The sequence below is a fragment of the Lissotriton vulgaris genome, chromosome 10, assembly GCF_964263255.1.
Source record: "Lissotriton vulgaris chromosome 10, aLisVul1.2, whole genome shotgun sequence".
NCBI classification, from domain to species: Eukaryota; Metazoa; Chordata; class Amphibia; order Caudata; family Salamandridae; genus Lissotriton; species Lissotriton vulgaris.
The window spans coordinates 1,140,728,590-1,140,755,079 of NC_141698.1; positions in this window are offsets into that span (position 1 = coordinate 1,140,728,590).

Below are 26,490 nucleotides of genomic sequence, written 5' to 3' on the forward strand. Positions count from 1 at the left end.
TAGGAGGCTTCCAGCTTTACGGTTTCTGCACTTTTGTGGTGTTAAGGATTCACACCATGGGTCACAGGAGGGGGGTGGGAACGTAATTGGCACACCGCCCTCGACGCTCGGCACCCGCTGTGTACCTGCATCTACCCTCGACCGGACCCCCCTAGTATTCAGCCTGTCTGTGTACATACATATACATTTCCTTCAGTCCCTTTACCCGTTTTTGATTATATATACATATACCATAGATCGAGTTTTTAGTCCACTGCATGGGCTCCTAATAGATTTAGAGGTTGATAGCACAACATGTGGATGGTGGGGACCCTTCAGTGTTGTACAAGGTCTGATAGCATGATGTTGTTTCAGCATGACATACAATTGCTGTAGAAAATAGGGATCTTCATTAACATCAGTTAGGCGCTCTGACCATAACATGGGCTCCCTTTTATCATATAGGGTGCATTTTGATTGATGTATAAACTCTTCCACCAAACAGTAAAAGCCTACAATACATACTTATCTAATACCCTAATTACTGTCACCTTACCCTTTTCTCAGTTTGGGTCGTCCAACGAAATTGATAGTAAAAAACGTGGCTACTTTCCTGAACCACTATACTACGACAACGCACCTATTAACAATAAGGTATTTTTAGTTCAATGCCGAGTTAATTCCTCTCTTTCTGCAGCAGTTACTCTATTATCTTGCTCACATTACAACGTATCGAACTATAAGGCACTTGTGGCTTTCGGTAGAGTTAATCAGTTCTTTCTGCAGTAGACTCTTCATTACCTTGCTCATACTATATGTTTCTTGCTTTTTAATCCTCTCCTTTCTTTATGATATAATTCATTAATTTGCCTTTGATCTTTATGCTAATTTAGAGGCTTGTGTATAGGATTCATTCACTTTGGGAAGGTTTTTGGTGTTGGTAGTTAACAAGCACGCCTGAATAGGCTTTATGGTAGGATTGTTTAGATTTTAGAATCATTGGTTTTTGACTGTAACTGCTAGAATTATAATGATTGACCTCATTTTTTAATGTAAGGCAACTATATGTATATAGGACCGTCACACAACATTGATATGTGGATTTTCTTGGGCTATTTACATTCTGTTTAGGTCACATGGCTTCCTGATGAAGGCTGATGGCCGAAACGCGCGTAGGAATCTCAAGAATATAAAGCCATGACAGGAATATTGTTAGGACACTATAAAATGTGTGCTTTGTCTTAATGAGTTTATTTTTAGAATTGTTAAATGAGAGAAATACAATATTCTTTGTACCAAAATTAATTAAAAGTATTTTTGATATTCAACAAATACATGTGTCAACAATTATGGCTGCTTTAAGCACAATTTGTTGCCATTAACACTGTTGTGTATATATCATGCTGATTGTTTAGGTCCAGTTTTTATTCCCCAATTCCTAAATGTTCTTTTCAAACTGATTGATTTACCCCGGTTTAGGATTCATAGTTGGGGGTTCCTCTTTTTCTTTACAAACAATGTAATGTCTGCTAACATGCGCTAATGCATGTTAGCAGTGCTTTGATAAAAATGAGTTAAAATAATCGCCACTTTTCCGGCGCTATGTGCCGAAAAAGCGGCGTTATGTCTCTTGTTGATATGCCCCCAAGTTGGTTAAAGACAATTAGTCAGGTTGCATGAAGACTGTGGAAATAAGCAGCAAATTAGTAAAGAATACATTACAAAATAATCGCTGCTCAGTTTGCATACGTAATAATCGCTGCTCAGTTTGCACATGTAAAGTGAAAAAGTGCCAAGGTGTCCAAATGCCGCCCAGCCCCCATAGGCAACATTAAATGTTGTTAAAGGTAATAACAGATTAACTTTTTGAAATGCACACGGCCAAACAAAAGCACACACACACACACAGACTCACGAGCATACTTGGACAAATACACTTCAACGTGTAGTCACAGATGACAGAACTGAGGTACCCATGTATACGGAGTGCATCTTTTCACGCAGGCTTTGACACCCAGATTCAAACAAGTGGGAGGGGTGGGGGAGTGCAGCCGAGAGCAGAAACATTTAATGGAAATGGAACCTGCGGGTGGTCCACGCGCGCGCGCGTTAATGGAAATGGAGCCCGCGAGTAGTGCATGCACGCGCGCTTGGGAGAGCACTTTGCTCATTTTCAAGCATGGTGCTCGTGCTTGTGGTGAGCCGCTGCCCCGCTCCCGCAAGGTGGATGCCGCCACAAGCACAAATGAGCAGAGCAGCGTCTAAAGGCCCTCCTAAGCAGCACATACGCGCTGCATAGGTGAGACCTAAAACACCAGGAAGGGTGAGCAGCAGACCCTACCTTTACTGTCCATCAACATGTTTGGGTGCTTTGGGCTCAGGTGTCTTCCCCAGGAATATAGGTATCTCACATCAAATTTGTGAAACAGTCCCTGCTTCACTGGACATGTTCAGCAGCCTCAGAGTGGGGCGGAATACTGGGGTGGGCCTCGGAACAGGCTGTTGGCAAAGTTATCAGTACGGAGCATCCTTCCAAGGGTAAGTCATTGTTATCGCAGGCTGCAATATGAAACAGCCAGACCGTGCCCATTCTGCCGAGCCACAATCACAACTAAATAGGTGTCAGTACTAGTAGGAGGTTTCATAGACCCAGAGAACCTGAACTATACTGACAGCACCAAAGCATCTCTTGCCTCGCTGCAAGCACGCGGTGGGTGAGGCCATCACCGCCGGGTCCCATAATTCTCTGCAGTCCCATCTGTGGTGCATCCTTTGTAGAAAACCAATGTCTTGGAGGCTGAAGGGAACAGTTCCTGGCTCAGCCTGGCCCTCCCGCTCTTGTGCAAATATTAGTGACGGCCACTTTATTTATAACTGAGGTATAAAGAATTATAGAAAAAAGTGTATTTTGGATGTTTCAATTTAGGACCTTCGATTATATCAATGCTCTGAGGGGCCTTTAGTAAAAGTTGTGAATTACACCCTTTCTGCTGACAAGTCAGTTGTCTGGTTTCCTCCTGTATAAGCCTTTCAATTTAATAAATGGAGCAACTGTATGGGCTATTAAATCATACACACGAGAGGTCGCTTTACACTGTCCATTCTGAACACTTTCAAGGTGCTCTCAAATGTGGCGACCATTCTGCAGCACACATAGAAAGAGGAAATTGTGATTGTTTTTTGTGCAGGAAGGTTTCCCTTTCTGCACTAAAATAATCATCCCTGCAATGGTGGCATCCTTGCACCATGGTGCAAAGGTGCCTGTGTTGCCGCACGGCACCCCATTGTGCACCGGCGCTGAATGAATGAAATGGGTTTTGTAGAGCGCGACTGCTGCCCAAGGGCAACCAAGCGCTGAGTAGAGTAAAGTGGCTCTCTGAGGGGAAGGGGGGAGGACATAAGGGGTATGAGTTATTTTTTGAAGAGGAATGTTTTTAGCTCTTTACGGAAGGAGGAAAGGATGGGGTTGGATCTAAGGGGGAGGGGAAGGGAGTTCCACAGTTTAGCGGCATTGAGAGTGAAGGACCTGCCTCCTGCTCTTGACCTTTTAATTCTGGGGACTGTGGCAAGGAATGCGTTTGTAGATCGCAGTAGTTTCCCGGGCGGTAGGGGGTGAGAAGTGCGTGATTGATCTCGGGGCTCGCTCTGTGGAAGGCTTGATGGGATATGCACAGGGTTTTGAATTTTATTCTTCCCCTGACCGGGAGCCAGTGGAGTGAACGGATCCCCGCTTTGGCTGATTCTCACCGAGGAAACTGGAGAAGCGTGCGTGCTGCACAGTTCTGGGTCCGCTGGAGTTTTGTTAGCACGTATTCAGGGGCTCCTAGGTAGAGGGCGTTGTTGAAATCCAGCCGGGACTGAATGAGGCCCTGAATGACCACTTGTTTGGCTTCAAAGGGCAGGATTGGCAAGATTTTTCTCAGCATCCGGATGATCCCGAAACAGGTTGCTGAGGTTTTTGTTGCCTGAGTGTTAAGAGTAAGAGATTTGTCGAGCCAGACTCCCAGGCTTTTTATGTCCTCCTTCGGGGTAGGTGGTGGGCCATAGCTGGTCGATGTTGGTGAGAGTGGGGGGACCGAGAAGCATGATCTTGGTTTTGTCACCGTTCAATTTTAGTGAGGATGCTGTCATCCATCTACTAACATCTTCCATGCCGGCTGCCAGGTTGACTTGCGGGTGCCCACTGTTCTTCTGTGTCGTCCGCATACGAGATGATCTTGATACCGTATTGGCGGACAACTTCAGCCAGCGGTCTCATGTACACATTGAACAGCGTGGGGCTCAAAGAGGAGCCCTGGGGTACCCCGCAGTCCAAAGGTCTGCCGGTGGAACAGGAGTCGCCGTCGAAGACCTGGAAGGTCCTTCCGCTCACAAAGGATCGTACAAGTCAAGGGCGTCTCCAGAGACTCCCAGATTGGATAGCCGACACAGAAGGGTTTTGTGGCACACCGTGTCGAACGCGGCGCTCAGGTCCAGGAGGACCACTGCCACTGATCCCCCTTGGTCCAGGATCCTCCTGGATTCTTCCGTTTCGGCTAGAAGAGCCGTTTCCGTGCCATGTTTTGGGTGGAATCCTGTCTGGGTGGAGTCTAGTAACACGTTCTCTTCGAGGAATTTAGTGAGGTGAAAATTGATATGTTTCTCCAGAATCTTGCTTATCCAAGGTAACAGGGAGATGGGGCGGTAGTTGTTCGGGTCGTTGGGGTTGAGAGTGGGTTTTTTGAGTAGGGCTTTCACCATTGCCTGTTTCCAGGTGGGGGGTACAACTCCCTTTTGTATGGAGCTGTTGAGAAGTTCCAGGAGGGTGGGGAGGATGACTTGGCTGACTGTGGTCATCGTGCAGGGGGGTGCTGGGTCGCGAGGGGAGCCTGATTTTATCTGAAGTGCGAGGGATTTGAGAGATTCTAAGTCCAATGACGGGAAGTTGTTCAGAGTTGGTCGCGAGGGGTGTCCTGTTACAGTCGAAGGTTGGGATTCAGTGGCTAAAGGTTCAGGGGAGGGGGCAGTGAAGGATACATATACTTTGTTAATTTTTTGGTAGAAAAATTTGGCTAAATCGTTGCATCGAGCCGTGGGGTTATCGGCTGGAACAGCCGGGGGGGGGGGGGATCTTGGGGAGGCTTTTGACTACTTGATAAATTTCTCTTGGCTTGGATCTAGCAGACATAATCTTGTCTTTGAAGTAGGTGGATTGGGCTGTTTTTATTTCATGCTTGTATGCCCTAATGGCTTCCCTATACCTGTCTTTTTCAGTGATGACGTACCCCAGGCGCCATTTCCTTTCGAGCTTTCTGCACTGATGTTTTTTTCCCTGAGCCCCCCTGAGTACCAGGGGGCAGTATCTCATGCTCTTTTTAACACGGTTTTCCTGATAGGGAGAATGGAGTTGATGGAGTCCTCGATCCATTTGTTGAATATCCCACTGTCGGGTATGGGGTTCTGGGAAAGAGAGGGCTTTGAGGCGGCCAGTAGGCTCGACCACTGTTCCAAAACCTTGTCCCAGACCTGAGGCGGAAGCCGGGTTCTGGAGGTACTCCACTGCTCTTTTAAAAATTGTTCTTAACACTGCACTCGTGCTCTTGTGTGGTGTCACTGTTGTTATTGTTTGTTTTTAATTCACCAAGCACTTTTCAGTGCTCGCTCTCACTCAGCGCACAGCTGATAGTAATAGCTGTTCGCGCTCTCCTGCTTCCTGCTTGCAGCCGCCATCGCCAGCGGCGTGCGCGCTGGCTCCGCCCCCTTTTTAGGCCACGCCCCCTTCCTTGCCCCTACAAATGTGCTTTCAGAGGTCGCGCAGCGGACGAGCGCAGCGGGAGCGCCGTTTGCGCGCCGAAGGCGCGCCTAAGGGAAGCCCGTCTGCGCCCGTCCGCGCCAAGACCGCGCCAGGCGCAGGAACCCCTGCCCAACACCCTCTTGGCATCAGGTATGCACCCAATGTCCTTCGCAAACTTCAAGGCAGATCGGACTGCCCCTGCAAACTCGACCTCTCAACTACATTTGGTCCCACTAGTTGTAATAATTGTCGTTGGACCCTCAACTTCGCCACGAATCAGCCAACCCCTCCTACGCAACCTTGTTTCACCGGAGGTCTAATTAACGCCAGGTCCATGTGTAAACACAGTCAGGACATCCACGACCTTATTATTGACCACAACTTGGACTGCCTTATGATCACCGAGACCTGGCTTACTGAAGACAGTAACCCTGACATTGCCATCGCCCTCCCCTCAGGGTACTCTTTCCACAGACAGGATAGACTGAAAGGTAGAGGTGGAGGTGTCGCGGTCATTTTAAGGAATTCCTTCAGTTGCCACACATTCTGCCTCGACCCCCTCACCGATGCCGAGGGACTAGGTTTTTCCATCAAGCTTAGCCACACCCTCTCTTTTTCAGGTGGGCTGATCTATCGCCCGCCGGGAAATGCGACGAAATTCCTCGGTTCCCTCAACGACGCACTCGGTCATTTCCTTCTCCGCTACCCTCACTTCACCCTCCTGGGCGATTTTAATCTTCACCTGGAAATACCGATCGACCCCTCCACCAGTAACCTGCTGCAGACATTGGACATCTTCGACCTTCAACAAAGTGTCAAGCTGCCCACACACTCCCTTGGTCATACCCTGGACGGTGTCTGCTCTAATTTCCCAGCCATCTCCACCTCACCCCCCATTCCCCAAATCTGGTCGGATCACAGCCTGATCCCTTTCCACATTCTCAATGTCCTCCCTTCTAACTGCAAAAAACCAATCCGCCAACACACTCACTCCATTAATTGGAAAACTGTGCAGGCAAGTTTTATCTCTCACCCCCTCTCCCCTTCTAACGCCCCCCCTTCCTCTGGAAACATCGATAAAGATGCTGTTTCTTTCAACAAATGGCTTTCGCAAGAAATCTCCGAACGATGTCCACCTAATAAAAAAGTCAACACCCTAAAAAAAACGAAAAACAAAGCACCCTGGTATACTCCTGACCTTACCGCCGCCCACCTCCTCTGCAGGAAAGCAGAACGCAAGTGGCGTAGATCATACGACAACGACGACCGTAGCAACTACATACTCCTGAGAAAAAATTATCTCTCAACTATAAAATCAGCTAAAAAAACCTACTATGTAAACGCCATCAATGCCGCCAATCAGAAACAACAAACCCTCTTCTCCATAGTAAAGTCTTTTACCAAACCAAAAGCCCTCCAACCAGAGATCCCCCCGTCACAAGAGCTGTGCGATAAGATCTCCGACTACTTCGAGGAAAAAATAAGCTCCATTCACATCAACTTTCCCCCCTCCCCCCCGGTGTTCTCTTTCTCAGAGCTTGACAAATCTCGCCCGACCACAAATTGCCTCACTCATTTCTCTCCGGTAACTCTAACTCAAACCAGAGAAGTGATTCTCTCATGCAAATCAGGCTCTCCCTCTGACCCTTGTCCCCCCAAGATCCTCCATATCATCATTGATGAAATAAACCCCATCATCAACGAAATAATCAACCTCTCCCTCAAATCGGGCTCTGTCCCACTTACCTGGAAAAAAGGTACGGTTAAACCTCTGATGAAAAAGGCGAACAAACCCCCCTCTGATCTAACTAACCTTCGTCCCATCACCCTGCTACCCGCACTGGGCAAAATCACGGAACAATTAGTCCATAAAGAGCTTAAGGCCTTCCTCGATGCCCACAACCTACTTCACCCCCAGCAATCCGGTTTTCGGTCTAGACATTCCACCGAGACCGCCCTGATCGAGCTGACCGACACCATTAAAAACCTTCAAGATCAGAGGAAGAAGGCCATCCTGATCCTTCTTGACCTCACGGCGGCCTTCGACACTATTTCCCACTCCATACTGCTAAACAGACTTATGGGTATCGGCATTACCCACTCAGCCCTAGCCTGGATCAGGTCTTTCCTCAGTGACAGGTCTCAGACCATCTCACTGGGCCCCTTCCAATCCAAAGAAAAAAAAATCTCGTGTGGAGTACCCCAGGGCTCCATTTTAAGTCCCCTTCTATTCAACATATACCTCATCCCCCTGCTTTCACTCATAGAATCGTTCGGCATAATCGTCACGTCTTATGCCGACGATACTCAGCTTGTCATCCCTCTCGAAGACAACTCCAACCTGGCCGAACTCAACCTTAAATGCTGCCTCACAGCGGTCTTTCAATGGATGGATAACAACCACCTTCGCTGTAACTCCAGCAAAACCGAAATCCTGCCCATTGGGAAGAACGCATCCTTTTGTCCCGCTCTGTGGTGGCCTGATAACTCTGCTGCTCCACCCCAGACAGTTTCATCGGCCAGAAACCTCGGAGTCATCTTCGATTCCGATCTGTCCTTTGATTCCCATGCCACTACCGTGGCGGGTAAATGCTTTGGCATTATAAAATCCATGAGAAAGTTCTGCGACTTTCTCCCGCTCGACTCCAGAAAGACCATTGCAGTAGCCCTCATTCTCTCTCGGGTGGACTACTGCAACGGCCTCTTGGCAGGGACCAAGAAATCCACCCAACTAAAACTGCAAAGTGTCCTGCACACTGCCGCGCGTCTGGTCTTAAAACTCCCACGTAAATCCTCTATTTCCACTGCCCTCAGATTCCTCCACTGGCTCCCCCTGCACAAGAGAATCCTATTCAAAATTCTCGTTGTAGCCTTCCGAGCCTTCCACAAATCTGGCCCAGTTTACCTTGCGAAACGTTTCCCTCATTACATTCCGGGTCGCATTCTTAGATCCTCTCAAGAAAACCTCATGACCCTCCCCAAATTCAACCTAAAAACCAAAGGCGGAAAAACTCTCAGCACCCTAGCTATCAGAGCCTGGAATAGTATGCCAAAGCATCTTAGATTCCAGACGCAAGAGAAACCCTTTAGGAAACACCTCAAAACATGGATTTTTAATCTCTCTGACGACTGGACTAAAGCAGCCATCTAAACCCCCCACTGCCCTCCCTCTGATCTGGTCCCAGGTTTTCATAGCGCCAAGATGCTCCCTTCGGAGCGAACGTCTGCGCTTTACAAATACCCCTCCAATATCCAATATCCAAAGGGAGCCTGGACCAGTTTCTCATTTTTCGTGGAGTGGGGGTAGGGGGAGTGAATTTGTGGGTCGACCAATTGAGGGGAATAAGAAAGTGATCGGTCCAGGGGAGGGGTGTGATGGTGCAGACCGAGAGATTGGGAGAATTACTAAAGACAGGGTGTTGTAACTTAAGTTAATGCTTTATCCTTTCCCCTGTTCCCCGCTTTCCCCCCCCCTGTCTCATCCCATGTTGGTATATTCCCTTGGGCAGCCAGGCGTTCTCTGTGGAATGTTGACACAGTGACCCGGGCTCCCAGGTTGACAAGCTGACGGCAGTCTGTTGTGCTTTAGCTGACAATAAATAATCTTGCACAAGACCCTTTGCGTTTCTCTTCACTACATTTCCTGGCGACGAGGAGGAGGAAACTGGGCCAGGGACAGTGACTGCCGTTTCCCTGGAATTCATTAAGTGCTTGTCAACGAGGTGAAAATACATTACACGGAGCCTGTGAGAAAAGCACAGACAGGAGCGTGTTAACTATGCTGGAGGACATGAAAGCTGAGAAAGCATACAAGTAAGGTGATGCGGTGACATCGGCTATTTAAAATAAAATCACACTTGGGTGGTTTATGACTCGCTCGGGTGCCTGGTCGGGCATCGCATGTTTGTGGTGACTGAGACATAGTGCAGGAGCGGAGTTGAAGCTGTAGGGGTCGGTGTGCCATTCATCACACTCGGGTGCCGAATCGGGCATCGTGTAATCTGTTTAACTGGGGACTTAAATTCGAGCTGAGGAAAGGAGTTTAGCCGCCTGGTCGATCATAACACGATCGGAAGGCGGAAATGTGCAGCAACCCAGTCAGCGCGATCAGGGCGGCTCGATCTGTATAACTTCGCTAAAATATCAGGGCGGTCAGCGCAACTCTCTCTCAGTTTTCCTGCTGTGAGGCGCTTTAAGACAAGCAGAAAAAACTCACTCGGAATGAAGCCCCTGCGCCTTCAGTCACCGGCGCTCTGATCCAACGTCGAGGCTGTGCCTGATCCCTGCGCGCTCTATTGACGGCGCCCTGACGGAATCTCTAACGAAAGCAGCGCGCTTACCGTCAACCATCCTGAAGGGATATTCGGTGACTCCGTTGGTTGGTGTCCTTTTCGTGCTCCTGTGGGGGCTCTTGTTGAACAATGCAGCAGTGTTGTTTCGATTGAAGTGCATGTATGGAGGCCTCGCATGAAGTAGACATTGTCCTGACAGGAACCACTCTGAGGGGAAGCTTCACCACAGGAAGTTCCCGCCAGTCAAGGGGAAAGTAGCAGTTCCATTGGGCCCCATAAACCTCAACCTGTAGAAGCAGAAAGGGGACTGCACGAACACTGAGTCAATGCTATTTTGCTGTATTTACTAGTTTTAAGTGACAAAGTTGAAAAAGTGAAGTCTTTCCTGCATTTACAAGTGTATACCTCAGCTTAAAACCACTGCAGGTAGGGGGCAGTTAGTCATTTTGCTGTGAGTGACACTTTGGGGGCATCCATTACATAATTGATTTACCAATAAGGATTTTTGGAGTTTTATGGCAATGGCAGGAGCAGGAATGAGCCAACCTCCACCCTTCCTCAATGAGTTAGGAGAACCAGTTATACCCTGGAGAAGGTGGGAAGGTATCTTCAAATCCTACTTAATAGCCATTGGGGGTAGCAACTACACTAGCATACGCAAACAACATATATTGCTACACAATTTAGGCACACATGGGAGGAAAATATACGAAGATGTTACAGGGAGATTGATTGAGGATGAAGATGAGGTGGTGGAGGAAGGTGTCAATGTATAGTGTTGTAAAGAAGGCTCCAAACGCAGTAGAAAGTAAGAACTTGTCTTTATTCTGTCACCCACTCTCCTGGACTGCCTGAGAGATGCCAACATTCCAAGGCGAGCTCTCACGGAACATACCAACAGGGAAGGGACAAACAGGGGGAGGCGGAGTGCACCAAGAGAATATATAAACAAGTAGAAAGATTACAACACATCTCCCTTTGATACATAAGGGAGAAACCTGAAGTTGATAAAACTGTCCAGAAAGTCGTTGATGAGCCGGAATGCAACCTGAAAAGACTTCAACCAAGGAGTGGAGGGGGGAGGGGGGGGGGCGAAGGGAGGCCTTCTCAGCTGGAAAGAGACAGTGGGGGGAAGACACCACATGAATAGCAAAGTTGTATAGAACATAGGTCACTTACGACTGTGTTGTAATCTAAGCATTTGTTTAAATATCTTTAGTGGCACATTCCGCTCACCCCTCCGGATTTCCAACTGTTGGTATGTCCCCCTGGAGGCAGCCTTGGAATGTTGGTATTCACCTGACAGTTCGGAGAGTCGGGTGACAGAATAAAGGTTGTTTCTTACCTTCAGCTTGTGTGAAGTACCTTCTTTTCAACACTGGCGACGAACAGGATGGGATCTGGCAACAATTTCGGCGCAGGGGGCTGTACTGTCACCTCCCCTTTCAGTACTCTCTCCATTTGCAAGTGATAAGTGAAAAGTTCCTTGTGACCAGTACTTCGGTGACAATAGTGCCTGCACACGTTGTGGCTCACTGGCGTGGATCATGCTTATGGACTAAGCTGTGCTTTACAAGTCTTTCTACATTACAGGACTGGTGTAGTGGTATTTAGATGGATGACAGCGATTATACCACAGATTCACTTTTGATTAGCCAGCTGTGTCCAGTGCCCTACATGTGCCAGAAGACCAACGAGCCGTGAGTACCCTGGTTGGACAGGTCATCGTGTGGTGCTTCGTGAAGCGAACCCGTCAGAGTGATTACGTCTCTGGGCTTGTCCATGACCCTGGGCATCAGCGTATGTCTCCTGTTCCCGCACCCTGTGAGGCTGTGTCCATGCGTATAAGCGCTATGTGGTGAGCGCTGCTGTTCAAAGTTTAAGTGCCTCTCTCGGCAGTCAGGGTGAGTCATCACGGAGTCTCCGGAGCTTTCCCCTAATCTTTGCTGAGCATTTGGAAACCAGTTTGTGACTCTGAGGCACAGAGTTGGCGCCAGTTTGTGAGGAGAGTGTTACGTTCTGGGCTCACCGGCAATTGCGGTCGGCTGGAATTTGATCCGGCGCACCAGCCGCTTTTGGCCGGTTGTTTTCCGGCGCACCAGCTGCTTGTGCCGTTTGGTTTCTGGACAGTGAAAAGGTGGAGCAGAGCCTCTGGGGAAGGGGCTGCCCGGAGTTTACTTTGTGACGAGAGGAATTTCCTCAGAAGATTCTCGTCAGTTTCTATGTCTGCAGCGCTTCTGATCTTAGGAGGATTCCCTGTCGGCGGTGAGCGGGCGCTGTCCTGAGACACTATCTTCTGGCCTCTGGCGGTGTTTTGCTGCGCAGCCGCACTGAGGGAAAATTCCTGTCAGGAAGCTATTCACGTGACGGGAGGGACAAGGGTTACTGCGCTCCAGCCACCTCAGAGCCGCTTTATTGATTTCATCGGTGATCTTTGCAGTCAGGATCAAGGAGAAGGGGTAGTGGCGACCTGCGTCATCTTTCCGAGAGGAAGAGGCATTGAAGGCTGTTGGTTTGAAGTAAGACTGCTGCGTGCAACATCCTACCTGGCGTGCCTGCGTTTAGACTGTCCTGAGTTATCAAGACTGTTTGGGAGTTTACTATTTAGTGGTGACCTGCGACAATTTCCTGTGTGCTGTGTCGTATTTGTAAACGCGTACACGGTGCTTGATAATAAGTAGGGTGTTTATTCCAGTGAGACTGCCTTTAGACTGTTTAGTCTTTCATGCATATTGATCCATTTAACCTGTGAGACAGTGAAGATCATCATCTCTGGAAATGCATTAACATTGGAGTACTTTTCTTTGCTGCAGTCATTACTGTGGTGCTACCCCCTGTTTCTCACACCTTCCCCTACTCAAAGAGACTCCGGGGGTACCATACCCTATATCAGTGTTCACCTGTTTTCTCCTGCAGGTACCTCCTCACTCTGGGTGGAGGGTGGTGCGTCCTGGGCAATTCCTTTCACTGTGATAAATTAGAGAGTGCGGGGTAACTAGGGTGCTTAAGGGTAAAATTATAACAGGCATTTAGGTATCGTCCCCTGTTTCCCCTTACCTTTTCCCCCCCCCCCCTTTCTTCCATTTTTCATAGTGGGTGGTGCCAAGTGCAAGCACATGGGGGCAGTAGTAAGAAACTAGTAGATAAGATACCCAAGTAAACTTCAGGACCTGTGAGGGCTTTATATCTACTTTCCTTCACAGTTCACTCTGTACTGTGTTAATTTCTGATTTACAGGTGGGACAATATCCTTGATTTGCTGTGCTTGCATGTACATATTTGTTTTGCATGGTTAACTCTGTACTTTGTGATATTTTCTGATTTGCAGGGGAGGGGCAATGAGCATTGATCTACACTGAGCACAGGGAGCTTCCCTGTTTGCTTCCTTTCCTTTATAGTCGTAGTTTCAGGGGTTTTGGCAAGCGTTTCCGCTGTGTTTATTGTCAAATTGCCATAGGGGTCAGGGAGCTGTACGGCAAGTTGGGTCTCAGGTTGTACAAGGTTGCTTCCGGTGCACAGTCCTACTGATTCAGGGTGGGGTGGTTGTGATCCTGGGTTTTCTACCATTCCTATTACATCCCTACATCCGGTGTAGTAGTGCCTACTGTATTCCCTTTTCCATGATGGCGGCATCTTCCATGAACCCACCCCCCTCTTTCTTAAACGACATTGGTGATCCAGATATAAACTGGAAGGATTGGATCAATCTATTTGATTCATATCTCATAGCCATAGGGGGAGAGAAATTTTCGGCAGTACGGAAGCAACATGTCCTGCTCCATAATTTAGGAGTGCAAGGAAGGAAATTTTTTGACACCCTGCCTGACCCTGCGTTGGAAGAAGATGAGTTAGACTTAGATGTGTTTAAAATAACCATGCTTAAGCTAGAAACTCACTTCGGGGACAAGGTAAATGTTGTTCTTGAGAGACACAAGTTTTTTCGCGAGTCCAGGCAAAGAATGAATCTGTCACCAACTATATAGCAGCACTCCGTGGTCTCACCCAGCTGTGCGAATTTGGGGAATTGAACGACTCCCTCATTAGAGATCAACTGGTGAGGTGTACGCATAACCCTAGAATAAAGGAAAAGTTACTTGCAAAGAATCCCTCTCTGAGGGAAGCCGTCTCTATGGCCCAATCCATCGAGCACACCGCAAGGTGTATTCGGGAAATGGACCAACCCAAAGAACCCAATAGTAGTGTGAACAAAATCAAAGATTTGGTTTTGGAGGATAGTAGAGAGGGAGATGTGTACAAGATCAGGTCCAAGGAAAACAGAGGTGAGAAACCCATAAGCATTACAGATGGTTTGAAGTGCTTCAGATGTGGGAGTAGTAATCATCTAGCCAACAGTGTACATTGTACTGCACGCAATTCGACCTGCATGAAATGCAACAAAAGGGGCCATTTTGCTAGAGTTTGCAAGGAAGGGGAAATGAACCAGATGAAGGCGGTGCACAGTGAAGATGTACAGAATCTAAACTATGTGTTCTAGAAATAGCTAGGTGAACTCCTGTTTTGCTCGTCTAATATATCTGCTTGGGGGTGTGGTTACCCTTTGTTTTCAGTGTCCCTCCAGTCTCTGGAGTTCCATGGTGCTGCTTTCAGCCCTCCTTCCTACCTTTGTTTTCCCCCCCCCTTGCATCCCACTTTCCCTATTCCCTCTTTTCCTATCTGTTCGAAGGGAGATGTGTTGTAATCTAAGCATTTGTTTAAATATCTTTAGTGGCACATTCCGCTCACCCCTCCGGATTTCCAACTGTTGGTATGTCCCCCTGGAGGCAGCCTTGGAATGTTGGTATTCACCTGACAGTTCGGAGAGTCGGGTGACAGAATAAAGGTTGTTTCTTACCTTCAGTGACACTGTGCATTTTTACAAGTTACAGGTGATGGAAAGCAGTGATATCTGGGTATTCCAGGGTACACACTCCAAAGTACCTACCTTCAGTTTTACGGTGCAGTGTGTGACATCCCATATACAGGTTTGACAAGTACCCCAGTATTTCAGGTTCCATTCGTGTGTTGGCAGTGAAAGTTTAGTTCGACACACACCATAACACAGTCCCTAACTGTATGGTTGCTAGAGCCTATTTAACATATAGTAATCCACTATTGAACTTTGACCCTCGTCAGTGAGTCACAGCATTATTCACGGTGATTCACACACCATTTTATGTTGTATCTTATTACTACGATGGTATCAACTTTTTATACGAGATTATCCATTGGACAGATAGGCATTTTTATTTAATTCAATTAACAGGTGTTATCTTTGCTGAAATGATCCTGCATCCTGAGTTATTTCTCTTTCCTACCTTGTTTGTTTTACGCCTTGTATTGGGTGTTTTGGTAAAAAGGGTGTATCTTAGTTCTTTGTGCAGTGATAATGTCAGCCTATGAAAAGCTAAATATCTTAGTTCTTGGTGCAGTGATGGTGTACAGCCTGTGAAAAGCTTATTTTGTAATCTCATAGCAACCCTAGTACTCCAGTGATACAGTACAGTGTGTTACATCTACCCACACAGTAATTACGTGGTACCCCTGTACTTCACATAAAGTTTTTCTTACTGTTAGTGCGCCTACAGAACATTTTGGGGCATTCTCATTTTTCAATGTCTTTGGGATCTTCAGCGGATCTTCAGCAATATATATACGGTCAGTTGTACTGCTAGTACCCAGAGTACTTTGGTGTGTCCACATTTAGTTAGCTCCACCCTTTGGTTAGTGGGCTTCCTCTTCCCCCCCCCCATTGTCTCTAGTGGGGTTAGCATTGTAGGGACCCCTTCCTCTGGGTGCTTATGTCCGCTAGCCAATTGTACTTCTGCTCCTTCCTTTAAATTTATAGGGAGTTTTTCCACCCTTCCCTCCTCCATGGCTGCCCTGTCCACATACTTCTGGGACCAGCATGCATGGTGTACCCACAATCCCTGCATTAGAGAGGAACTACGTAAGGTGAATGATCGGGATAGCTTTGCCACGCACTATGTGTCTAAACACAAGGTATCGCCAATGAGTTATGCTGGGGAGCCCACACACCTGAGGGGCATGGTAAAGATGAAGAAGGTACTTCACACAAGCTGAAGGTAAGAAACAACCTTTATTCTGTCACCCGACTCTCCGAACTGTCAGGTGAATACCAACATTCCAAGGCTGCCTCCAGGGGGACATACCAACAGTTGGAAATCCGGAGGGGTGAGCGGAATGTGCCACTAAAGATATTTAAACAAATGCTTAGATTACAACACATCTCCCTTCGAACAGATAGGAAAAGAGGGAATAGGGAAAGTGGGATGCAAGGGGGGGGGGAAACAAAGGTAGGAAGGAGGGCTGAAAGCAGCACCAAGGAACTCCAGAGACTGGAGGGACACTGAAAACAAAGGGTAACCACACCCCCAAGCAGATACATTAGACGAGCAAAACAGGAGTTCACCTAGCTATTTCTAGAACACATAGTTTAGATTCTGTACATCTTCACTGTGCACCGCCTTCATCTGGTTCATTTCCCCTTCCTTGCAAACTCTAGCAAAATGGCCCCTTTTGTTGCATTTCATGCAGGTCGAATTGCGTGCAGTACAATGTACACTGTTGGCTAGATGATTACTACTCCCACATCTGAAGCACTTCAAACCATCTGTAATGCTTATGGGTTTCTCACCTCTGTTTTCCTTGGACCTGATCTTGTACACATCTCCCTCTCTACTATCCTCCAAAACCAAATCTTTGATTTTGTTCACACTACTATTGGGTTCTTTGGGTTGGTCCATTTCCCGAATACACCTTGCGGTGTGCTCGATGGATTGGGCCATAGAGACGGCTTCCCTCAGAGAGGGATTCTTTGCAAGTAACTTTTCCTTTATTCTAGGGTTATGCGTACACCTCACCAGTTGATCTCTAATGAGGGAGTCGTTCAATTCCCCAAATTCGCACAGCTGGGTGAGACCACGGAGTGCTGCTATATAGTTGGTGACAGATTCATTCTTTGCCTGGACTCGCGAAAAAAACTTGTGTCTCTCAAGAACAACATTTACCTTGTCCCCGAAGTGAGTTTCTAGCTTAAGCATGGTTATTTTAAACACATCTAAGTCTAACTCATCTTCTTCCAACGCAGGGTCAGGCAGGGTGTCAAAAATTTTCCTTCCTTGCACTCCTAAATTATGGAGCAGGACATGTTGCTTCCGTACTGCCGAAAATTTCTCTCCCCCTATGGCTATGAGATATGAATCAAATAGATTGATCCAATCCTTCCAGTTTATATCTGGATCACCAATGTCGTTTAAGAAAGAGGGGGGTGGGTTCATGGAAGATGCCGCCATCATGGAAAAGGGAATACAGTAGGCACTACTACACCGGATGTAGGGATGTAATAGGAATGGTAGAAAACCCAGGATCACAACCACCCCACCCTGAATCAGTAGGACTGTGCACCGGAAGCAACCTTGTACAACCTGAGACCCAACTTGCCGTACAGCTCCCTGACCCCTATGGCAATTTGACAATAAACACAGCGGAAACGCTTGCCAAAACCCCTGAAACTACGACTATAAAGGAAAGGAAGCAAACAGGGAAGCTCCCTGTGCTCAGTGTAGATCAATGCTCATTGCCCCTCCCCTGCAAATCAGAAAATATCACAAAGTACAGAGTTAACCATGCAAAACAAATATGTACATGCAAGCACAGCAAATCAAGGATATTGTCCCACCTGTAAATCAGAAATTAACACAGTACAGAGTGAACTGTGAAGGAAAGTAGATATAAAGCCCTCACAGGTCCTGAAGTTTACTTGGGTATCTTATCTACTAGTTTCTTACTACTGCCCCCATGTGCTTGCACTTGGCACCACCCACTATGAAAAATGGAAGAAAGGGGGGGGGGGGAAAGGTAAGGGGAAACAGGGGACGATACCTAAATGCCTGTTATAATTTTACCCTTAAGCACCCTAGTTACCCCGCACTCTCTAATTTATCACAGTGAAAGGAATTGCCCAGGACGCACCACCCTCCACCCAGAGTGAGGAGGTACCTGCAGGAGAAAACAGGTGAACACTGATATAGGGTATGGTACCCCCGGAGTCTCTTTGAGTAGGGGAAGGTGTGAGAAACAGGGGGTAGCACCACAGTAATGACTGCAGCAAAGAAAAGTACTCCAATGTTAATGCATTTCCAGAGATGATGATCTTCACTGTCTCACAGGTTAAATGGATCAATATGCATGAAAGACTAAACAGTCTAAAGGCAGTCTCACTGGAATAAACACCCTACTTATTATCAAGCACCGTGTACGCGTTTACAAATACGACACAGCACACAGGAAATTGTCGCAGGTCACCACTAAATAGTAAACTCCCAAACAGTCTTGATAACTCAGGACAGTCTAAACGCAGGCACGCCAGGTAGGATGTTGCACGCAGCAGTCTTACTTCAAACCAACAGCCTTCAATGCCTCTTCCTCTCGGAAAGATGACGCAGGTCGCCACTACCCCTTCTCCTTGATCCTGACTGCAAAGATCACCGATGAAATCAATAAAGCGGCTCTGAGGTGGCTGGAGCGCAGTAACCCTTGTCCCTCCCGTCACGTGAATAGCTTCCTGACAGGAATTTTCCCTCAGTGCGGCTGCGCAGCAAAACACCGCCAGAGGCCAGAAGATAGTGTCTCAGGACAGCGCCCGCTCACCGCCGACAGGGAATCCTCCTAAGATCAGAAGCGCTGCAGACATAGAAACTGACGAGAATCTTCTGAGGAAATTCCTCTCGTCACAAAGTAAACTCCGGGCAGCCCCTTCCCCAGAGGCTCTGCTCCACCTTTTCACTGTCCAGAAACCAAACGGCACAAGCAGCTGGTGCGCCGGAAAACAACCGGCCAAAAGCGGCTGGTGCGCCGGATCAAATTCCAGCCGACCGCAATTGCCGGTGAGCCCAGAACGTAACACTCTCCTCACAAACTGGCGCCAACTCTGTGCCTCAGAGTCACAAACTGGTTTCCAAATGCTCAGCAAAGATTAGGGGAAAGCTCCGGAGACTCCGTGATGACTCACCCTGACTGCCGAGAGAGGCACTTAAACTTTGAACAGCAGCGCTCACCACATAGCGCTTATACGCATGGACACAGCCTCACAGGGTGCGGGAACAGGAGACATACGCTGATGCCCAGGGTCATGGACAAGCCCAGAGACGTAATCACTCTGACGGGTTCGCTTCACGAAGCACCACACGATGACCTGTCCAACCAGGGTACTCACGGCTCGTTGGTCTTCTGGCACATGTAGGGCACTGGACACAGCTGGCTAATCAAAAGTGAATCTGTGGTATAATCGCTGTCATCCATCTAAATACCACTTCACCAGTCCTGTAATGTAGAAAGACTTGTAAAGCACAGCTTAGTCCATAAGCATGATCCACGCCAGTGAGCCACAACGTGTGCAGGCACTATTGTCACCGAAGTACTGGTCACAAGGAACTTTTCACTTATCACTTGCAAATGGAGAGAGTACTGAAAGGGGAGGTGACAGTACAGCCCCCTGCGCCGAAATTGTTGCCAGATCCCATCCTGTTCGTCGCCAGTGTTGAAAAGAAGGTACTTCACACAAGCTGAAGGTAAGAAACAACCTTTATTCTGTCACCCGACTCTCCGAACTGTCAGGTGAATACCAACATTCCAAGACTGCCTCCAGGGGGACATACCAACAGTTGGAAATCCGGAGGGGTGAGCGGAATGTGCCACTAAAGATATTTAAACAAATGCTTAGATTACAACACACGCTGAGGGAATTAGCGGCTCACTTTAAGGAGAAAATAAATGTGGTGATGGAAAGGCATAAGTTCTTCAAGAGAGTGCAGAAGAGGGAGGAGAAAGTGAGCAATTATATAGCAGTGTTGAGAGGGTTGTCAGCTACATGCGAGTTTGGTCAACTCACAGACTCGTTAATAAGAGACCAACTAGTGAGGTGCACCAATGACACAAAGACACAAGAGGAATTACTTACCAAAAATCCAAATCTTGAGGAAGCTATAAACATAGCTAAGGGACTAGAACACACGGCACGTTGCATGAGAGAAATGAAAGCACCAGAGGGAACAAACAGAGAGAGGGCTGAAGGCAAATCTAGTACAGAGAGTGAAACAGTTTGCAAAGTAGGTGACAAGAGTAAAGAGGTCAATCGCAGCAAGCCAAGTTCCACTGTGTGTTATAAATGTGGTAGTCCCAATCACTTGGCCAATAACTGGAAATGTCCGGCGAGGAATGTACAGTGCAGAAAGTGCAGCAGGTGGGGGCATTATTCTAAGGTGTGTAAGGCCCCGGGAAAGGCAGTACATGTTATTGAGGAGTCACACCAAGAAGAGGAAAGGGAAAAGTCTTACGTTTTTCAAGTGGGGGATGAGGAAGATAACAGTGATGATGTTTACCCCAAATGTGATGTCTTACTAGATGGTGTTAAGTTTAGCATGTATGCAGATTCATGCTCCCCATATACTTTAGTAGACAAGAAAGTGTTTGATGATAAGTTCGCCAACCATCCTGTAAAACTGTTGCCGCCAGACATCAGTCCCAAGGGTTACAATGAAGGGAAAATTCCCCTGGAGGGCATGGTGACTATGAGAATCTCTTTTAAGGATAGACACACAGTAGGAAAGGTGTATGTGTCCACGAGAGGATCGACTCTATTGAGCTGGAAACATCAGAAGCAGTTGGGGATCACTCTTGACCCAAACAACAGAGAGCAGGTGTTGTTAATTGAACCAGAAGGAATATCAGAGGATCTCACAAAAGAGTTCAAAGAAGTGTTCAGCGATAGATTGGGTGTATTTAAGAACTACATGCACAAGATAGTGTTAAAGGAGGGAGCTGTACCAGTGGTGCACAAGACTAGGTCTATACCTTTGCGCATGAGGGAGCCCCTCCAGCAGGAACTCCAGAGACTAGTCAAGGAGGGAGTCATTACAGAAATTGAGAGTTCAGCATGGCTCGCCCCGATTGTCATCATGGCCAAAGATAAAGGGAACAGCATAAGACTTTGTGTGGACCTGAGGGACCTGAATGCGAATATACTTGTCGACAGGTTTCCTCTTCCCAGAATAGGGGAGATGCTAAGCACCATAAGGGGGGCCAAGTATTTCAGTGTGCTGGACCTATCTTCAGCCAATTATCAAATCAAACTTCATCCGGATTCCCAACTACTGACCGCGTTCACAACCCCATTTGGAAATTTCAAGTTTCAGAGAATGCCATTTGGTTTGGCATCGGCAGCAGCCGCTTTCCAAAGAGTCATGCAACATGTGCTGAAAGACTGTAGGAACACCATCTGTTTTCAGGATGATATACTTATCTTTGTATCTTTGGAGGGTGCGAAGAAGAACACAATGAAATGGCTAGAAGGGTCTTGAAGAAGTTGAAAGAGGTAGGCTTCACCACGAAACCCTCCAAATGTAAACTAGGAGTGAGTTCGGTGGACTACTTGGGACACACCCTATCGGAAGACGGCATCAAGCCAAAACATGACTTAGTGAAGGCAGTGGAGGATGCTCCCGCTCCCAAGAGTAAAGAGGACATACTTTCTTTCCTAGGGCTGGCGGAATATATGGCCAAATTCATTAAGGATTTTGCAATGGTGTCGCAGCCACTAAGAGATCTGATAAAGAAGGACAGTGTTTTTGAATGGGGAAAGGAACAAGAAATGTCCATGAAGTGCATAAAGAAGGCAATCATTGAGGCTCCATTCAAAGGGAAGTTTGATCCCAATGGTGCAACTGTCATCTCCACGGATGCAAGCAACAGAGGCATCGGGGCAACTCTGGCACAGAGAGAGGGCAGCAAGATAAACGTGATAGCCTTCGCATCAAGAACACTCACATTGTCTGAGAAAAATTACTCGACCATAGAGAAGGAGGCACTAGCTGTCTATTAGGCCATTTGTCACTACAAATTTTTCATTTGGGGAATTCCGTTTGAGGTACAGACTGACCACAAACCTTTGGTTTCCCTGTTCACCAAGAAAGACATGGAAAGTATGACGCCAAGGATAGCGAAATGGGCAGTGGGTCTACAAGCCTACAATTTCAGAGTATCCTACATACCTGGGCAACAAAATAGAGTTGCAGACTTCCTATCGAGAGCACCCGCAGAAGGAGAAGAGGAAGAGGAGGTGAAGGGTAGCTCAATCCTGGAGGTGCGTCTAGCAGCAGTGGAAAAGGTGTCATGGGAAACACAGATGGAACAAGACGAAGTATTGAAGAAGGTGAGGAGGCACATACTGTCCGGATGGCCCAAGAAATGCAAGGACATGGAGACAGAGATCCAGCCATACTGGAATGTGAGAGAGGAGCTATCGGTGGAAGGTGATTTCATACTGAAGTCAGGGAAATTAGTTCCTCCAGAAGCCCTAAGAAACAAAGTAGTGGAACTGGCGCACGAAGGACATCTAGGAAGAAGCTTGTGCAAAGCCAGACTTCGTGCAGACTACTGGTTCCCTACAATGGACAGAGAAATGGAGGACAAGGTACGTGATTGTTACGCGTGCGCTCTGAGTGACAAAACTAAGATCACGAGAAGAGCCCCGCTGTCACCAGTTGAAGTACCGGAGGAGCCGTGGAGCAAGTTAGGCTTTGATATAGCAGGTCCCATCCAGGGCAAAGGACCCCAGGACTGGTATTTATTGGTCCTAGTAGACTACTTCTCAAGCTGGATAACCTGCAAGACCGTCCACAGCATGGGCACCAAGGTGATAGTAGATTTCCTGAAAGAGGTGTTCACACTAGAAGGTATACCCTCTACATTGGTGACCGACAATGGCGTGCAACTGGTCTCGGAAGAGATGAAGGATTTCCTTAAAGACTGTTCAGTGACCCACATTCGCACACCACTGTATTGTCCTAAAGCAAATGGAAAGGTGGAGAGAGTCAACCGAATGCTGAAGGAGTGCATACAGTTGGCCAACCGGGCTGGGGAGAACATAGAGGAAGCCATAAGGGACATGTTGTGGGCATACCACACCACGCCTAAGTCTACCACTGGATGCACACCCTTTGAGTTACTGAGGGGAAGAAAAGCGGGCACCAAACTCACACCAGGTTGGATGGGGAGAAAACAATCAACGGAGATCGAGCACAAAGAGGTCAAGAGGAGAATTGAAGACAGTCAACAGAAATACAAGGAATGGTATGACAAGAAGTGGGGAGTGAAGGAAAGAGAATTTCAGGAAGGACAAGGAGTCTATGTAAAGAAACCCGAGAGACTATGGAGAGGTGGCAACAAGTTCTATGCCTTCAAGACCATCCAACGGCTAAATAGAAACTCCGTGGTCGTGGAAGATGGGAGACTATGGAGTCATGATCGAGTGGTTCCAGCAGAAGGGAAAGAACATAGAACAGTAGTGAGAAGAGCAGGAGATAATGACATCAGTGAAACCATCAGACGAGACAGAAGGAGTGACAGATTCAGAACCTCTCCTCAGTGGCACAAACAGTACGTAATGAGATAGACACGTACACTAAAGTCATATTACACAATTTCATCTCAGACTAGATAACAGGTTCTTTTCTGGTTCTTTCCCTTAAGGGGGATGATGTGTTGTAACTTAAGTTAATGCTTTATCCTTTCCCCTGTTCCCCGCTTTTCCCCCCCCTGCCTCATCCCATGTTGGTATATTCCCTTGGGCAGCCAGGCGTTCTCTGTGGAATGTTGACACAGTGACCCGGGCTCCCAGGTTGACAAGCTGACGGCAGTCTGTTGTGCTTTAGCTGACAATAAATAATCTTGCACAAGACCCTTTGCATTTCTCTTCACTACACAGGGTCAAGTAGGTGACCTTTGTTGTGAGTGGGGGATCGAATTAGTTGCTCCAGCTGGATGGCAGCCATGCTAAAGACTAGCTCACTAACGGTGCTGTCCGCGCTGTTGTCAAAGTGGATGTTAAGGTCGCCCAGTACTGTGAAGTTGGAAGAGGACATGGCAGATTCGGCCGCTGACAAAGGGAGTGAAGATTGGAAGTGGTTCAATGGGCCTGGAGGGCGGTACACGAGGGCCCCTGTTAGACTGTCGTTGGGGGTGAATTTAAGGCAAAAAGACATGCTTTCGCAGTCTGGGATTGGGTCCGGGGTGCAATGGCATTGGTACAAAAATGTATGAATTATTGCAAGACCTCCTCCCATTCCCGCGTGCGGTCTCTGAGAGAGATTTGGTAGCCAGGGGGTAGTGCTTGTATCACGTCTGGATCACATTCTGGGGTTAGCCAGGTCTCGGTTAAATAGACGGCGTCCGGAGTCTGCTCGTCTATTAACAGGGAGATTTCTGCACTATGCTTTGGCAGGGACCTGCAGTTTAGAAGTAGTAGGGTGTAGTGTTGCTGGTCCGGTGTCTGCTGGGTGCATTTTTGCCTGGTGTTGCAGTATTGGCAAGAGGAGGGTAGGTTCAGGGGATGGTGGTGGTGACGGCAGCGGGCCTCTGTAGGGGGTTTGAGTTCCAAGAGGGCAGCCGAGCTATATTGAGTCCTGGGAGGGACATCAAGGGGGGTGGCCCCTGTCCCCGGCCGGCCGTGGATGGGCCCAGACGGGCTTGCCTTTGGCGCACCTTCGGCACGCTGGCGGCGCGCCCGCTGCGCGTCCAGGGGATGCACATTGTTTTTGAATGAGGGAAAGGGGGTGTGGCCTCACGGCCATGGGCGTGGCCTGTGGGCTTGGCGAGAATGGCGGCAAAAAGAACTCCGACCCGCGGCAGCGTTTACATCGGCTGCGCGGGGAATTCAGGGACAGGTGGGGGGAGTGCTCAGGGGGGAAGTGCCAACAGATAACACAGATTTTGTTAAAAAGCAGTTTTAAAAACACACAAGTGTGCTCCCGGCTATTCGCCTCAGGAGCGTTATTACCTCTAATGCGAGCTTTCAATCAGCGCGCCTTAAATAGGATCCAGGAGGGGGCGTGGCCTCACGACCGTGGGCGTGGCCTGTGGGCTTGGCAAGAATGGCAGCAAAAAGAACTCCGACCCGCGGCAGCGTTTACATCGGCTGCGCGGGGAATTCAGGTACAGGTGGGGGGAGTGCTCAGTGGGGAAGTGCCAACAGATAACACAGATTTTGTTAAAAAGCAGTTTTAAAAACACACGAGCGTGCTCCCGGCTATTCGCCACAGGAGCGTTATTACCTCTAATGCGAGCTCTCTGTGTCTTGTCTTCTCCTGTCAGATTCCTTCTGACAGTGGTGGGTTTTTGGATACCGAGGCAGTTGCCTCATTACTCCATATTCATTTAGAATTTTTTAGTCGCTGTTCAGGTTGCCTTATTGATGTGTGACCCTTTGTCACAGTTGAGGTTGTATCACATGGTCAGCTCAGTGATGGGTAGCGGTCAGTTGAGTTTGCAAAATTGTCAGCATGCGAGCTTTCAATCAGCGCACCTTAAATAGGATCCAGGAGGGGGCGTGGCCTCACGCCCGTGGGCGTGGCCTGTGGGCTTGGCAAGAATGGCAGCAATAAGAACTACGACCCGCGGCAGCGTTTACATCGGCTGCGTGGGGAATTCAGGTACAGGTGGGGGGAGTGCTCAGGGGGGAAGTGCCAACAGATAACACAGATTTTGTTAAAAAGCAGTTTTAAAAACACACAAGCGTGCTCCCGGCTATTCGCCTCAGGAGCGTTAAAAAGGACAGGAATGCGGCAAAAAGGACAGGAATGTGCCATATCTGATGGAGACAGTACATTTCTGCCCTTGTTTTTGCCATAGGGTTGTGCCGCAGGAAGGCCCTGTGGCACTGCCCTACGGCAAAATGAGGCCCATAGTTTTGTAGTTTTGGGCCGGGCGAATGCTCGTGGATCCATTTGTGTCCTTCATGAGTAGCCTAGACTCCATTAGCAATTTTGGGAAAGTCCCATTTTGTGGCCGTTGGCCAGAGCATGAGAGGAGCTTCTTCATTTCAACTTCACAGTCAATCCTGGCACAGTGTGAATAGTTTTTGTTACCTTGGTGTTGTTTTTTCCCTCATCAGGACCCTGGCAGCCACAGGTTACCTCTGCCCATCTGAAACTGATCACGTCAGCTGGGGCTTTTTAAAATTTCCCCCAGGCTGTAGGAAAAGAACTATTTTACTGTCTGTAAAAATATACTTTGAGCAGAGTGTTCCTGCTGCTTTGTACGATGCTTTTAACCCCTCTTCCCAAACGGTAGAGGACAATCGTATTTGTAAGTGACTCCTTGGCCGCTCCTCCCCCTCCCTAGCTCCCATTTTATTAGTCACTCAGAGCTTCATCTTACATTTATCTTAGATAAAATTAAGCTAACTCCACTTTCACTCTGGGTCAGTGTTTGGACTAATGCTGAGGTTAGCTTGTGTAGGGACATTATTTCAGACTGCCTTAAATTAAATAGAGGCTGTTCAATGCCCTGGTTAAGATATGTCACCAAAATAATATTTTAATTATTTATATCAAAATGATTTGTCATGCTGGCTAAGATTTTGTTATTGTC